Consider the following 15,116-nt stretch of genomic DNA (forward strand, 5'->3'; position numbering starts at 1 on the left):
ACGCACCCCTGCTTGGAGAAGTGGCAGGATGGAGAGCTCCCTTTTCATATAAAGAAGGTGAGCGCAGTCCCTAGGGTCTTGGGTTCCAGGAAGGGGCATGGTGGTGGGTGCACTCTGTTACACTGTCCCTAATCCTAGTCTGTATTCTTAACAGAGGCAGTTCCAGGGCACCAATCACAGTCCTAGAAGGTCCCTGCACAGATTACGGAGGGAGGTTCCTGGTGCTCCTGCAGAGCTAAGGTGAGCTTAACAGTTCGCCTCCCTCGATCTGGTTCACTATGGCTTTCAATGCAATTTTCTGGTGCCTTCACGAATCTAAAAGTCTTTTTATACACCTCACTGTGGAAATCCCTCGGCCGGGTTCACTTTTGTCAACACACTGAATTTCGGAACTTCGCCCCCTCTTCATCGGCATCCCTCGTTCGGGTTCACTCTTTCCCATCTGGCCAATCGTACCTTTTTTGTATTCAACTGTTATGATGCAGAATTCACTTCCCTTAGCTTCACAATCATCTGTCGGTCAAAGACTCGACTGTTCAGAGGATTTTACAAGACCCCTGTATGACCACTTTGACCCCTTCTTGCCTTGGTTGGAAAGGGCAAGGTCGCTTCTCTCCTTGTCACCCTCTCGGTATGCACCGTCTTTCTCCTCTTCCTGAACTGCTTTGCTGAGTTAGCCCTCACATTGTGCGGTCTGCCTTGCATGCATTGCATTCTTGTGCTCCATCTTTTATCCCAGTGGGGAAGGGGAAGGACCGTCAGGTGTGTGCTGTTGTGGTCAATTGCCTGATCTTGCCTGGCCCTAAATAGCTTGAGTGTTAGTCTGTCGTCCTTTGTGTCGGGAAAGAGTGTTAGTATTAGAAAAGGAGGGTGATAAGAGTTTCCAAATATCCTATAGGCTCGGAAAGGAAAAAGTTGTTATATGGAATTATAACTCTCGTACTAGGGGGGTTAGTAAACTCAGAGGGGTAAGATTGGTAGGGTTTGGGAAACAAACGGGAATGACCGGGCTTGCTGGCTGCAATGAACAGGGGGGATTGTGGGAACGGTAGTGTTTTGTCAATGTCGATTGAGAGTTTGGAAAATAATGACCAGAGGGACGTGGAAAAGAATGACCAGGATCATTTTGGTAGGACATCGGAAAATAGGGATTCCTGGAGAGATCGTTTCTGGGTGAAACAGGGTTTGAGATCCTAGGGGATTTACCCAGTATCGAGGGATCATTGGAGTTAAATAAGGGAGATTCGCACTGAGGAAGGGAGAAAAAGGTGGTACAACCTACAAAGGTAGGGATTTCGTCCTCTTCTCCTTCTTCCTTGGTATAATACTGCATCTCCCCTTGGTTACTTCCCCAAGCACAACCCCGGGCTCCCCTACCTAGGTGATCTTTCCCCACTCATCTGTCCTTAGGGTCGGGATAAGAGAGGGCCAGTTCTACTCAGGCCATGTTTACCAGAATGAATGAGGTGAAAACGGCGGATATGTCGAGGGGCATGTATATTGGTAATGGGCTCCCAAGAAGGTTCACTGGGAGGATATCCTTTCCAATCAACCAGGTATTGTAGGCGTCCTCTCCTATATCTCGAATCACATATCCTAGACACCTCGTATTTCAGTTGGTGATCATCAGCAATGACTGGAGGAGGAATGTTAGTTTTTCTTGTAGACGGATGATATGGCTTGAGTAGAGCAGTGTGAAACACGGGGTAGATGTGCTTCCAAGTAGCTGGAGACAAAATGCCACAGGGTTGATCATGATCACAGAAAAGGGACCATAAAAACCTGGTGACAACTTGTTAGGTCGCAAATGCCAGGGGAAGGTATTTGGAGGATAACCAAACCATATCACTTATGGCATACAGAACAGACGGACGTCGTCTACGGTCTGCATACTTCTTGGTGTACTACCTGGCTCTCAATAGATGTACCTTAACCTTCTAATGGGTGGTTTGTAAATCGTTAACCCAGATGTCCAAGGAGGGTACAGGACTGAATCCTACAGCATCAACAGGCAATATAGAAGGATGAAAGCCAAAGTTGCAGAAAAAGGGACTGATCGAGGTATGATCAGAGTTGTTATATGCAAATCCGGCTACCGGAAGCAAAGATACCCAATCGTTCTGGACTTGAGTTGAAAAACAACATAAGTACTGCTGTAGGGTTTGAATAACCCGTTCTGTTATCCCATTGCTCTGGGGATGGTAACCAGAAGACAAGGGTCTCTGTACTCCGAGAAGTCTGCAAAGTTGAAACCAAAAACGAGAGCTATACTGAAACCCCATGTCTGACAAAATGGTAGATGGTAATCCTTGAAGATGGAAAATCTCCAAAAGGAAGACATTAGCTATCTCACAAACGGTGAGTACGTTACAAAGCGGACTGAAGTGAGCCATACGAGTATAGAGATCAATAGTGACCATAATGGTGGTACATCCTTTAGACGGTGGTAACTCCACAATGAAATCAGTGGCGATAACTTGCCAGGGTCAAGATGGAAGTTTGGGTTGTAACAGTAACCCAGATGGCTGTCGGTTATCGTATTTGCTCTGGGCACAGATAGAACAAGACTGTAAGTATGACAGTACATCTTAGGCCACCGAAAGTACCTTTTAAGGTTTGGAAGGGTAATCTTGACTCCTCAGTGCCCGGAAAAGGTGGTATCATGGCAGAGATTCATCACCGACTCTCAAAGTTTTAGATGGTAGATAAAAGACAGTCCTTTTGAAGAGCTTCCATTCTTTTTTTGTTAGGCCAAAGAGGATGTCATGAGGAGGCTCTAGCCATTCCTCACAGGATGTTGTCTCTTGCAGTACTCTTTCAATGAAATCATCAATGTGACTGATGAAAATGGTGTCCGGAAACATCCTGGGTAGTGACAAGGAGTAGTTTTTGACATAATCAGGAAGTCGCGAAAGAGCATCTGCTAGTACATTGAGGGTACCAGGAATATAGGTGATTCGAAACTGGTACTGGGTCAAGAAATAGGCCCAACAAGCTTGTCTGCTATTTCTGCATTCCATTTATTGCCACACCTGGAGGTTCCGATGGTCTGTTCTGACTTGAACAGGAAATACTGCTCCTAACAAGAGGTCACCATGCCACAAAGGTTTGACGTATGGCCAATAGTTCCTTTTCCAGGACATTATAATGTGTTTCGCGGTCAGAGAGGGTCCTGGACAGGTAAGCAATAGAATGTTCACAGCCGTCTTCTTGTTCTTGCTTGAGCACTGCTCCGATAGCGAAATAGGAGTCATCAGTTTCCACAAAGAAAGGTTTAGAAACGTCTGGTTGGCAAAGTATGGGACCTTCCGAGAATCTTTTCTATAACAGTTTGAAGGCTGAATCTTGGGCAAGTGACCAGACAAAAGAAATATCCTTAATTAGTAAGGCAATTATGGGTGTACAATGGTGGAAGAAATTGGAATTCATTTTCTATAGAAATTATCTAATCCAAGGAAGAACTGGTTTGTTTTACTGAAGTGGGTATTGACCAGGACGTGACAGCAGATACCTTATTGGGATCCATGGAAACACCCTGGAGGCTTAACCAAATCCGAGCAGCTGCTGATCCCATACAAGTTTCATGCGGTGTCCCCCAAGGATCATGTGTATCTCCAACGTTGTATAACATCTTCACTAAGCCCCTGTTCGACAAGCTGGATAGACTGGGTGTCATCTACACTAATTACGCTGATGACACGCAGATCCTTATTCCCCTCTCAGGCAACTTCTTGGCGGACACAGCCTTAGTGAACAAGATATATCTCCTCATTCAGGCATGGATGGCATCTCACGGCCTCTGCCTGAACGACGACAAAACTGAGCTACTGATCCTCGGCTCAGAGCTGGCCATCAAAAAACTGGACCCTAATTATGCCTCATTTAACATAGACAATAATATCATTAAAGTGATGCCTGCAGTTAAGACTCTCGGGGTCCATCTTGACTCAGCGCTCAACTTCAAGAAACAAACTAACTCACTAGCATCCTCCACTGCATACACCTGTAAACTGATCCGAGCATGCAGACCTTTCCTAACGGAAGCTAGTTGCATTACCCTAGCGAACGCACTCATCATATCCAAGCTGGATTACTGCAATGCCTTATACGCTGGCTCCAACAAATACATCCATGACAAGCTCCAAACGCTCCAAAACAACGCTATCAGAGCAGCTTTAAACATTCCTAACAGAGTTCATATCTCCACCGCTAGGAAGAACATTCACTGGCTAAAAATCAAAGACAGGATTGCGCTCAAGACCTTATCCCTTACCTCCAAATGCCTCAACCACATAGCGCCCCCCTACCTGGTAAACAGAATCAACAAGAGAATCTCAAACCGACCCACCAGAACGACGAATGCCTACACACTAGTGGTGCCCAGATACAAAAAGAGCACAGCGGGCGGCTCTAGCTTCCCGGTCATAGCTGCTCAAACCTGGAACAAACTCCCCCTTGACCTCAGAATAGACCAACCATACACCAGCTTCAGGCGCAAAGCCCTCTCCTGGATTCGCTCCCTCGACACTTAGCCCGTCCGTCCACCTCACCGCCACTTTTCCCGGATGTGCATAACTCGATTACAGGTCGCTAGACTACCTGCTCTATCTACAGTTCTGTATTTTGTACTGCCTGTATATGCTTTCCTCTCATCTGTATAACCTTTTCTTGTATTGCAACTAAGTTCTCAAGTATCCTTGTACTGCCTGCGCCCAGTTACCCTCGCGGGTTTGGCTTCTGCGCTATACCAAATAAACAAACAAACAAACATGTCAGAAAAGATCTGATCCATGAAGCGCTGAAAAATCGCTGGTACATTAGACAGGCCAAAGGGCATCACCAGATATTCGAAATGCCCAAAGGGGGTCCAAAAGGCAGTCTTCCACTCGTCTCCTGCCCTTCATCGAATAAGGTGGTAAGCCCCCTGAAGGTCTAACCTAGAAAACAACACTGCCCCTTGAAGGGCCTCCAGAATGTCCGAAATGCAGGGTAAAGGATAACTATCCTTTAGGTTAACCAGACTAAGACGTCTATTATCCAAACAGGGGCGCAACTCTGTGGTGTCCTTCTTGGGGACAAAAAATAGAGACGCTCCAGCTGGAGATTTAGACAGATGAATAGTACCATTTTCCAAGTTCGTCGGAATAGGTTGTATCTCAGGCACTGATGAGAAAGGCTAGAGCTACACAGATCCATAAACCTTTCATCGGCCTAAAATGTTGCCAGCCTTCGCGCCCCCGGACGAATGTGCCATGCAATGTCATGGGATGAGAGCTGAGCGTCTTTGTACTATACGATCCCACGAGAAGGAGGGCACGGGCCTCCGACCCCACCTGTCCCAGTTCCAAGTTATAGCACCCAAATGCCCAGACTGTAGGACCTTTGAATTCCAATGTATTAGCCAGCATTAGACCACTGACCATAAACCTGTTGGGCCCCTGATCGATCAAAAAGATCAGAAAGCCGAGCCTTCCTGCCTTCACTTCTAGACCACGTAATTTGTGCTGCGAGTGAAGAAATTATAGCCCAGAACAAGGGTAAAGACCTGGGAGAGAGTAAATTGGTTGAGTTAGGATGACCTCAGCTTCACCCCAGCCCCTCACCCCCCTCCCCACGTGGAAGATGTACAGGGCTGGTGCCAATGGCATGGCATCCCCTATGGAGCAGGTGACCTATGTGTAGGGCCACACCAACCAGCCACGCGGGTTTGTACTGTATGTAATGTCACTGATGACGCGATGTACCCTTATAATGTGTTGCACATGCTGATGTTGCCAGAACGTTCTGCGTCAGCAGAGTTCTCTGTTGGTGATTTTTCGTTTTTGTATGGAAATAAACCTGGTTATCCTTGCAAGAGGTGTATTGGGCCTTTTTCCCTGGTGGGTTCTATTTTTTCTGGTTTGAGCGCCCAGGGGTTTTCCTACACACCAACCCAGCGAGAATGCATAATAAGGACAAACTGATAGCCAAAAGTGTATTGGATAAACACAGAAATCCTCTCCTCTCACTGCTCCCACAAGGTTTTGAGCTGCTTGGGTAAGAAAGCAAGCAGATTTATTGCTAGGCCAAGACTGTAATGCTAGTCCATGAGCCTACCAATTCAGCCCTTTGCAAATGTTTCCAAATTATGATATTTTATGCTTGCTTCAATAATTTGGAGGTAAAGCTAAATTACAAAACCCAACTACCTTGAAAACAAGCAGCAAACAGTTTTCAAATGCCTTCATCCTTAGACAGTAAACTGTTTATGGGGCTAAAAATTGGCCTTTGCCAATTTGTTCAAATTCTAACTTTTTGACTGTTTCCATATTTTGGGGGGCTAAAATAATAAATTTTTACCCATTTCTGAAACATATATTTTTAATTTTGATAGTAGTACCACAGTCTATTTTTGTTAACGCTAGCCTTTCAACTTTCTCTGTGATGGTGAAACACTGCGTTAAGCGTGGGAGAATTTTAGCAGTGTCCATATATAAACTTAGCGTGGCCCTTTCGTACATTTTTGGCCAGGAAAAGGGAAACCATCAAAACACAGGCGAGGGGCAGGCGAGCGGAATTGTTACAGCAGGCTTTTCCTCCAATTCATTTGATCCATGGCTGTCGATCACGTTTGGGTAGTTCTTAGTTGACTGCCCATAAAAGCCCTGGACATTTTGACAAAGTTTTGTACCCTTTCCGCCTACTGGATTATCAAAAGGTTGGTCTCTTTAACCTCACCTGTCCACTGGCTTGCCAATCCACAGCATCACAATTGTGAGTATGATTTTATGTTTTACTAAGCCACAATGGACACACACAACACACATTGTTGATTGGTTCTAGATTGTTTTAACATGTTAAAGGTGAACAGAAGAGTAACATGCTGGGTATCTACTCAACTAATGTATTGCTAATATTAGAAACTGAATACTATTTGATTATTCTATTTTTCACAAGCGGATATACATAAATGCCAACCAAAAGAGTGACAGAGTAGAAAAGAGAATATATTGCAAGTGCAAACACTTGTTGGGTTAGTAATACATCTCTGTAGGGATGATATGGATCGCATCTAATGCTTATCATACAACCAAGGGTAATAAACATGGATACATAGTCACCCAAAGGTAGACCCACAACAATATTGTTGTGGCACACAAACTTGCATGGGCATCGACCAGAAACTCTTACTTAGCAAGGTCCCAGAGAGTTTATTTTATTTTATTATTTATAGAGCGCACCTAACCCTGAGATATCTGGGCGCTTGAGCAAGTGGTCAGGGTGATGATGGCAATAATCGACAAAACAGGGGATGAGACAGACAAGTTACAGTTCTGAATACATAGTGATCGAAGTAGTTAGGTGAAGAGCCATTCTTTTACTTTAGATCTGAAGGCCCAGAAAGGAGGTTTGGATCCGATAGCTGTTGGGAGAGTTTTCCAGCATTTGGCTGCCAGCACTGGGAAACGCGACCCCTTTAAACTTGGGTATATTGAGGCAGTGCAGGTAGGCAGGTCTGGTGGATTGGTGCCTAGAGAATTTGTCTGATAGATATTGTGGAGCTATGTTGGTCAGGCATTTGTGTGTAATGACGAGTGTGCAATGTTTAATTCTGTCACATACTGGTAGCCAGTGAGAATCGCGTCTGGTGGACGAGATATGGCTCGAGCGTGGTATGTTCAAGGCGCAGCACAGGGCGTTGTTCTGAAGAACTTTTAATCTACTCAAATTGTGCTCAGAGGAACCTAGGAATAGGGTGTTACAATAGTCCAATTTGGACAAGATCAAGGCCCTGGCTAGTGTGAGGCAACTATTAGAGGACAGAAAAGGTTTGCAGGCATTGATAAGTTTATTGGTGTATGCAGTGGTGGAAGCTGTGAAATTTACCTGTTTAAGTGAGAGGGTGGAATCTAAATAAACACCAAGGGTTTTAACTTCTTTGGCAACTTTGATGATGTTGCCATCAATGTTAAAGGAATTGTACTTGTGGTCTAGTTTATTAAGACAGACTTGGGGGCCGACGATCAAGAGCCCTGTCTTGTCGTCATTTAAGCAGAGGATGTGTGTGGCCATCCAGGTCTGTATTTCACAATAGTTTTCATTCAGCTTTTCAGAGTCTATCTCATAGCAACCAGTGAGGGTGATGAGGACCCGAGTGTCATCTGCATAGTTTGTGTAGGTGACACCCAGGTTGTCAAGACGATCAAAGAGGAGCTTAGTAAATATATTTTAAAGCGTAGGAGAAACACAGGCGCCTTGGGGGACTCCACAGTGGATGGGTACAGACTCGGCGGCTGCAGTGGGAGCGAAGACTCTGGTTGTTGTAAGGAAGGAATGGATCCAACTGGTGGTATTTGGGGAAAATGCTGCTGCAGAAGAGAGATGTTCAGTCAAGATTTGGTGGTCCACAAGTTCAAACGCTGCTGATAGGTCCAGTAGGAGCAGGAGGGGCAGTTTGCCATTGTCTTTGGCTTCGTCCATCGGGATCGATTTTTAGATCCAGGAGGGCTGTTTCTGTTCTATGTCTGGGTCTAAGGCCAGATTGACGCAGGCCAAGGTTATCTTCCAGATGCTTTTTAATTTGGAGATATGCCACTCTATTATCTTTAGCAGGAAAGGGACCATTGTTATGGGTCTGTAATTAGTAGGTATATTTGGACCTAGGTTGGGTTTTTTGAAGAGAGGCATTGCCCATGCATCATTGAGGTTTTTAGGGACTACGCAGTTTTTAAAGGAGAAGTTGATCAGAGCCGTGATAAAGGAGCTAATTCTTTTGCACGTTCCTTAATGACTGAAGCAGGGCATGTGTCAACCTTGCAGTTCGACGGATTGAGGCCTGAAATTATCTTAGCCACTTCTTTGCTGGATACTGGGGAGAAGTGGAAAGGTGGACATGGGGTTTGTTGTGCAGTAAGCAAATTGGGTGAATGGGTATTGAGGGCGAGACTATTCTTCTTTGTCTCAATTTTGTTTTGTAGTAAGACTAATTTATTTGATAAAGCTTTCTGGATGTTCGCACACCAGGCTTTGTCTTTAGTGCATATCTTCGGTGGGAGGTGCTGGAGACTCTAGTTCTCTTATGATGCAGAAGAGCTCTTTGGTACCAGATTTAACGTTCTGAATCCTGGTATTGTAGATCTCTCTTTTAGTATTGGTGATGGCAGTTTTGTAAGTGGCCGCTGCTGAGGCGAAGCTTTCCTTGTTAGGGGCAGACAGAAATGTTCTCCAATTGGCTTTGGATATTCTTTTGACGTTACGCAATGCTTTTAGTCGGCAGTAAACCATTTGTTTAAATGGGCCGCCAGTTTAGCCTTTCTCAGTTTCAAAGGTGCGATTTGATTTAGAGTGTGTTCAATGGTACTGTTATACAAGTCAACCTAGGAAGAGCGATCCAGGTTAGAGTTGTGAGGAAGATTAGTGATGGGTTGTAGCAGTGGTAGAAAGTTGTCTAGTGTTAGATTACGTTTGTTCCTCGAAAGAGATTGTGGGGCGAGGTCGGCCTGGGTGGTGGTATCAATGTCTTTCAGGATGGAGAAGGTGATGCAGTGATGGTCGGACCACGCACACGGGGCATTGTTAAGAATAGTTGTGGAGCAGTTAAAGTCAGCCATCCAATCTAGAGTTCTACCTTTACAGTGGGTAGGTTCGTTGATGCGCTGTTTAAATCCCAGTTGTCTAATGGCGCTGTCTAGTGTGGAGGCATTGGTATCATTAGCGTCATATAGGCCTAAACTTATGTCTCCCAGGATAATGATTTGCAAACCCAATTTGGTATTTTGTGTAAGGAGGTGGGTGATATCTTCTTCAAAGGAGGAGATAGCACCTAGGGGTCGATAGATGAGATGAAATAAGATGGTGCGGGCGTTGGAGAGTGGAAGTTTCACTGAAAGGAGTTACGCGGAGGGTAGGCCTAGGTTAGAGAATTCTCTGAAGTTCAGATGGGATTTGGCTATAAAGGCCACTCCGCCACCTTTACCGGAACCTCTGTCTGCACGGATGATGGTGTAGTTGTCTGGGATGGCCAAAGTGAGGGAAGGACCAGCTGCCGGATGGAGCCAGGTTTCTGTTACAGCAAGGAAGTCCAGATTGTTAGTTGAGATGAGGTCAGCAATGTCCAATGCGTGGGCGACCAGAGAACGTGTATTGACAAGGGCACCTTTAAGGGAAGGAGTGTCAGTGGCTACGGCACCCCGAATATGACTGGCATGATCAGTGGGGCCGGCGTTTTTGCACAGGTTGGTTGGCAGAGGGGTTGTTGTTTGGGAATTAGTCAACCTGTTGTTGTCAGGAGAGTCTAGTGCTTTATGAGAGATCTTGCTTGTTGGAAAGCGAGAACCTAATCTTGCGTTTCTCACACTAAGCAGGCAGGGAACCAAGGGTGTCGGAGGTGTGGCAAAGCGGGTGATCCATTCCAGTGGGGAGATGGAGGTTGCATTGCAAGTGGGGGCTGTTAGCATGATGGCTGAGGAGCTTGGAAGTTTGGTCTGTAAAGAAGGTGGGAATTTGGTGGGAGTTATGGAGTGAAAAAGTGGTAAGAGGGTTGCCATGGTGAGCATAAAACTCTGTGTATGAAAGCCATGAAGGAGGTATACCTCCTAGGTAGAGGTTTGATGAGTACTCAGTGCGGTGGCACTGAAAATCTGGAGATCACTGAAATGCTAGAAGCAGTGCAGATGGCTGTGTGCATGGTAGAGGTAGGTCTGAGCAGCACCTTAGATTAAGGCTAGGTGCAAGGAACACTGGAGTAATGGGCTACAGTCACAGATAAACAGGTGCTCACTGCTGTGCTGGGGACAGTGCAGTGGGCAGTTTGTTAGTAAGGCAAATCTAAGCATAATTTAGGGCAATGGAATACACAGGGTACAGGCGACACAGTTATAGAATGGGCAACATGATTGAGCAATAGGGTACACATGGTGCAGGCAACACAGTGCAGGCAACATAAATGTTCTAAAGATTATGTGCCAGCGACACACTAATATCAAGTAGGCTCAGTTCAGGCTGTAGAACAGCAAGGGCCAGGTATTATGTGCTAGTAATGTAGGCCCCTGAAAGTTGGCCTTAGAAGAAAGCGATGAGTACAGAGTGAGTTCAGCGTAGGGCTAACACACACACACACAATGCGTAGACGATAGAGTCGTAATGACTAAGTAATGCAAGGCTATGTTGGAGTACTCAGGAAATAGCAAATGCCAAGATAAATGTAGAACAATATAATGGGCAAGTGTCACGGTGGTGTCACGGTGGTATCACGAGAGCGGGAGTAGTCATATGATCTCAAACAACGGTAAGTAGAGGTCCTTGTAGTTGCGTGCAGAAATGAAGGCGGTAATTGATGTATGGGTCGCACAGATCAACTATGAAGTGTAGTCTGCTGAGAGATGACGAATATGGGCACAGTGACAATAATGTGCACAAGGTAGTAAACCATAGGTTGTCGAGGTCCTACCTTCTAGAGTACAAGCAAAGGGAGGTGCCGGACCGGACCTGTGCTCCAGAGCGCGAACAGGGCCTTCTTCTGCAGCCTACGCCGGCAGGCAGAAGCCGGCACGAAGACAGATATAATTGGGTAACATGCAGCTTCAGTTGCTTGGCAACGTGGAAGCAGCCTCGATGTGGGGCCGCGTTGGGCCCGCCATTTTGGGATCAGGCGGTTCCCGCAATAACAAATAGATCAAGCACGTTGCAGCCAAAATACAAGTGCAAAATGCTGCTGTTAAGGGCAGAACCCTTTCAGGATGGTCTCACCGTAACTAAAGGGCTGCAGCTAGATAAGGGAAGTGATGGTGGTCACTGTGTTGCTGCAGTGGTCGCACGGCTGTTCCTGTTGGTGGCTTCTACAGCGGGGGGGAAGGAGGGCTCCTGCCCTTTCCTCCATGAGGATGTGCGAGAGGCTGCACATTCGAGATTGCAGTGCCATTGGAATGCCAACTGTATTCGCAAACCACCCCCTAAGCCACCTCAATGCCTTTAGGCCAAGGTGCTGCACTTTTGAGGACTCCACATGCCCCTTTGTATCATTCCTGCTCTCCTTGTTTCATTGTGAATAACCCCCTGATGGGTTGCAGCATCACTCTGATACCAAAGTCCTGGTGCTTCCTCAGAACCTGGTGAGTTGGGTTCAGGGGAAATGTAATTTGGCCTGTGTGAGAAGAGTTTTGGGGCATGTGGGACACAGCAGGGTAGACCCCTAGGATGAACGGGCCCTGCCCAGACCACCTGACAAATTCCTCCTTGCCCTGCCTAAGACTGGCACAGGAAGTTAATCCGTCTACGACAGGCGATGCCTTATGTTAATTTAAAAATTATTACTGAATCCGTTTCTCCTAAATACTTTTATGTATATTGGTTATTGAGCAAAACAGAAATTCAATACTTCATGCAAGCCCGTAACCCCTACCTAAAACTCACTTTGTAGTTGCCAGTAACCATCTGGCTGCAGTCACATACAAGCATTGGTAAAGACAACGTTGTTGGCTTTTGTGTAGGCATTTGCCAGGCACTGCCACAACGGTACTGCCTGGCCATAAGATGGCAACAGCTGGAAACTGGTGTGATTATCTGGGCCTACTACATAGGTGCCTGGCATATGCCTAGCTATTATATACACAATCCAAATATGTTGACTTTGTCAATGCTTGTTTAAACCGCACCCGAGTTCAAGGAACAGATAATAATGAAGTGTTTGCAGGGACACTGTTACATTTTTATTATACCAGTAGTGCGTTTACAGCTGCAATCAAGTCATTAACTCTCAGCAGACTAATTACAAATAACACTGGCAGGCCAAAGTTTGATACAACTGCTTGGTAGAGCTACCGCAAAGTAATCTCGGGAGGATGGATTTTGGGCAGGAAGGCCATAGGGATTAGCATGGCCAGCCAATGGGTTGGTACATAGTTACACAACACCTTTAAGCTGTGTGTACCTCCTCACATGTCATCTCCCTCTTAGCTGTTATCTAATCCAATATTTTCAGCTAATAGTCAAAACCAGAAATAGATTGAAGCCAATGTAAAATCAAAGCTCTCTGTTCAGTTACCCCTCTGCTTCTCTGGTGAGTCACTCGACTCTGGTCTTTGGCTCCTTGGTGAGTCGCAGGTAAAAACAACCGGAAACAAAACAATTACATTTTCTGTGTACTCTGTCTGCTTAGAGTGCATTTTTAAAGCCCCAAATAACCATTCTTACATGGCGTGACCATGCATTCTAATTTGGCATTGATTGGAGAAAGATATGGTAACAATAACCCCTTCACAAATCATCTACTTCCCAGCCTAACTGACTAGACATTATGGCACATAACCCATCCACCGAAACATTATGGCACATAACCCATCCACCGAAACACATATAGCACAATAGACCATACACCATCCAAAGGCACTTGCCACCACTAAATTTCCGTTGACAAAACTACCAGTGCAGCTCTGCAAACTCCTTAAGATGCTCCCTGACACACTTTAGGCAATCACACAAAGAAGTACGTTAGCAACATACAGCACACATTAACCACTGCTCCAGACGACTCCCAAAATACCTAATACTTACACTGTGCAGAGAGCACTATCTTTTAAGATCTGCACACATCAATGTTTTAACAAAGCAATCTTGCCCTGACCCACCTGCTATTCCATTAGCACCCTACCGCATCCCTTGCAGATCCTGAAGCTTCTAGATAGTGTGAAAGGGTCTGTCATTGTACAATGCAGAGAAAGAAAACCTTCCCATCTCTGTTTGGGGGATGGAAATGCAAGTGACACAGCCGTGGTTTGAAAAGCGGCCGTTACACTTAAAAAAAGAAATCATGACAAGGTCAGAAATTACCCTGTCATGATCTGCACCTTCCCCCCTTTGCCCGTTTCAAAAGGAGCAGGGGGATCACCCTCATTTGAGGGCATTTAAAAGCACACATAATTGTGCATTTGGGATGCTCTTTTAAATGCCCTTACTTGCACAAGGGGAAGGTTTTGAGAATCTGGCTCCTATGTGCCTACCTGTCAAATCAAGTGAAATGGGACTGAGGGAGGGATAGTGCAACAATAATGCAATTCCTAGGCGAAGAACTTAGGACAACTAATAGAGGAGAACCAGGGTACGGCATTGATATGATATGGCATTTATAACGCGCCTATACACAAGTGTTTCGAGGCGCGACGAGGCAAGGGAGGGGAACAGAGGGAAGACAGACAGCGATCCTACTAGGCTAGGTGTCATTCAGATCGCGCAAGTGCCTGGGAAGCGGGAACGGGAAAAGTGCGTGGGTGAAGGGAAGAGGGGAAAAGTGCAGTATATGGGAATAGTAGAATAAATAAAATAAATAAACGGCCAGATGGTGGCAAATGCAAGGTAAGAGCAGAACATAAGTGCTAGTAGGGGGTCTGTTGGGATACAGAATAACAGTCCCCAGTTGCGGGGGTTGCCAGGGTGACAGTGCAGGTTTGCAAATGGCAGGGCCTGGGCCCAAGATCAGAAAAGAAAATAACCTGTGCAGTTTCAACCAGGAATTCAGCAGAGGAGAGGGGGAGAGAAAGCAGAAGCAAAGAGGAGGGTTTTGAGGTGCTACCAGAACCGGAGATGGTTCTCCTCACGTTTCAGGGAGGCAGGAAGGCTGTTCCAGAGGGAGGCCCCCACCGAAGAGAGAGATCTACCACCAACTTGTTTCTTGGAGAAGCGAGATGACAGACTGGACTGGCCCACCTAGCTTCATTTGCTTGGCCCGTAGGAGTATTCTTCTGCAAATGGAGAAAGGGAATTAACCACCCGTGGAGTTGAGCGTTAACCCCCACCCCCGCTGTTCTCCCCACTGATCACCTTTAATGTCCCCTCTTATAGTCTCACCTGATGGTTTGGAAAGATGAGCTCTCCATCCTGCATTGAGCGCAGGGGCGTGTAGTTAACCAGTTGCTTCACTGGTTCGAAGGAATAGGTGAGTTCCAGAACAATATTGACTCTTGAGATTTCCGGCAAGACGCTGTAGGTATATAGTTCGTAAGAGTTCAAATGTCTGACTTTCACTCTTGTCCGATTGCTTGCAGGTTGCAGCTTGACCCTAGCGAAGAGTTCCTCGTGGCAACCGATAACATTCAGGTAAGGATTTGTATTATCCAACACAGTTCGATAAAATAATGTCAGTA

General features: G+C 45.9%; 1 protein-coding gene across 4 annotated transcripts in view; it reads right to left on the bottom strand.

Moving 5' to 3' along the window:
* Window positions 1-15,116, bottom strand: part of RAD1 (RAD1 checkpoint DNA exonuclease) — a 266,136-nt gene that overhangs the window by 239,856 nt on the left and 11,164 nt on the right. The window lies entirely within an intron of this gene.

The sequence above is a fragment of the Ambystoma mexicanum genome, chromosome 6p, assembly GCF_040938575.1.
Source record: "Ambystoma mexicanum isolate Mex_15411 chromosome 6p, UKY_AmexF1_1, whole genome shotgun sequence".
Classification (NCBI taxonomy): domain Eukaryota; kingdom Metazoa; phylum Chordata; class Amphibia; order Caudata; family Ambystomatidae; genus Ambystoma; species Ambystoma mexicanum.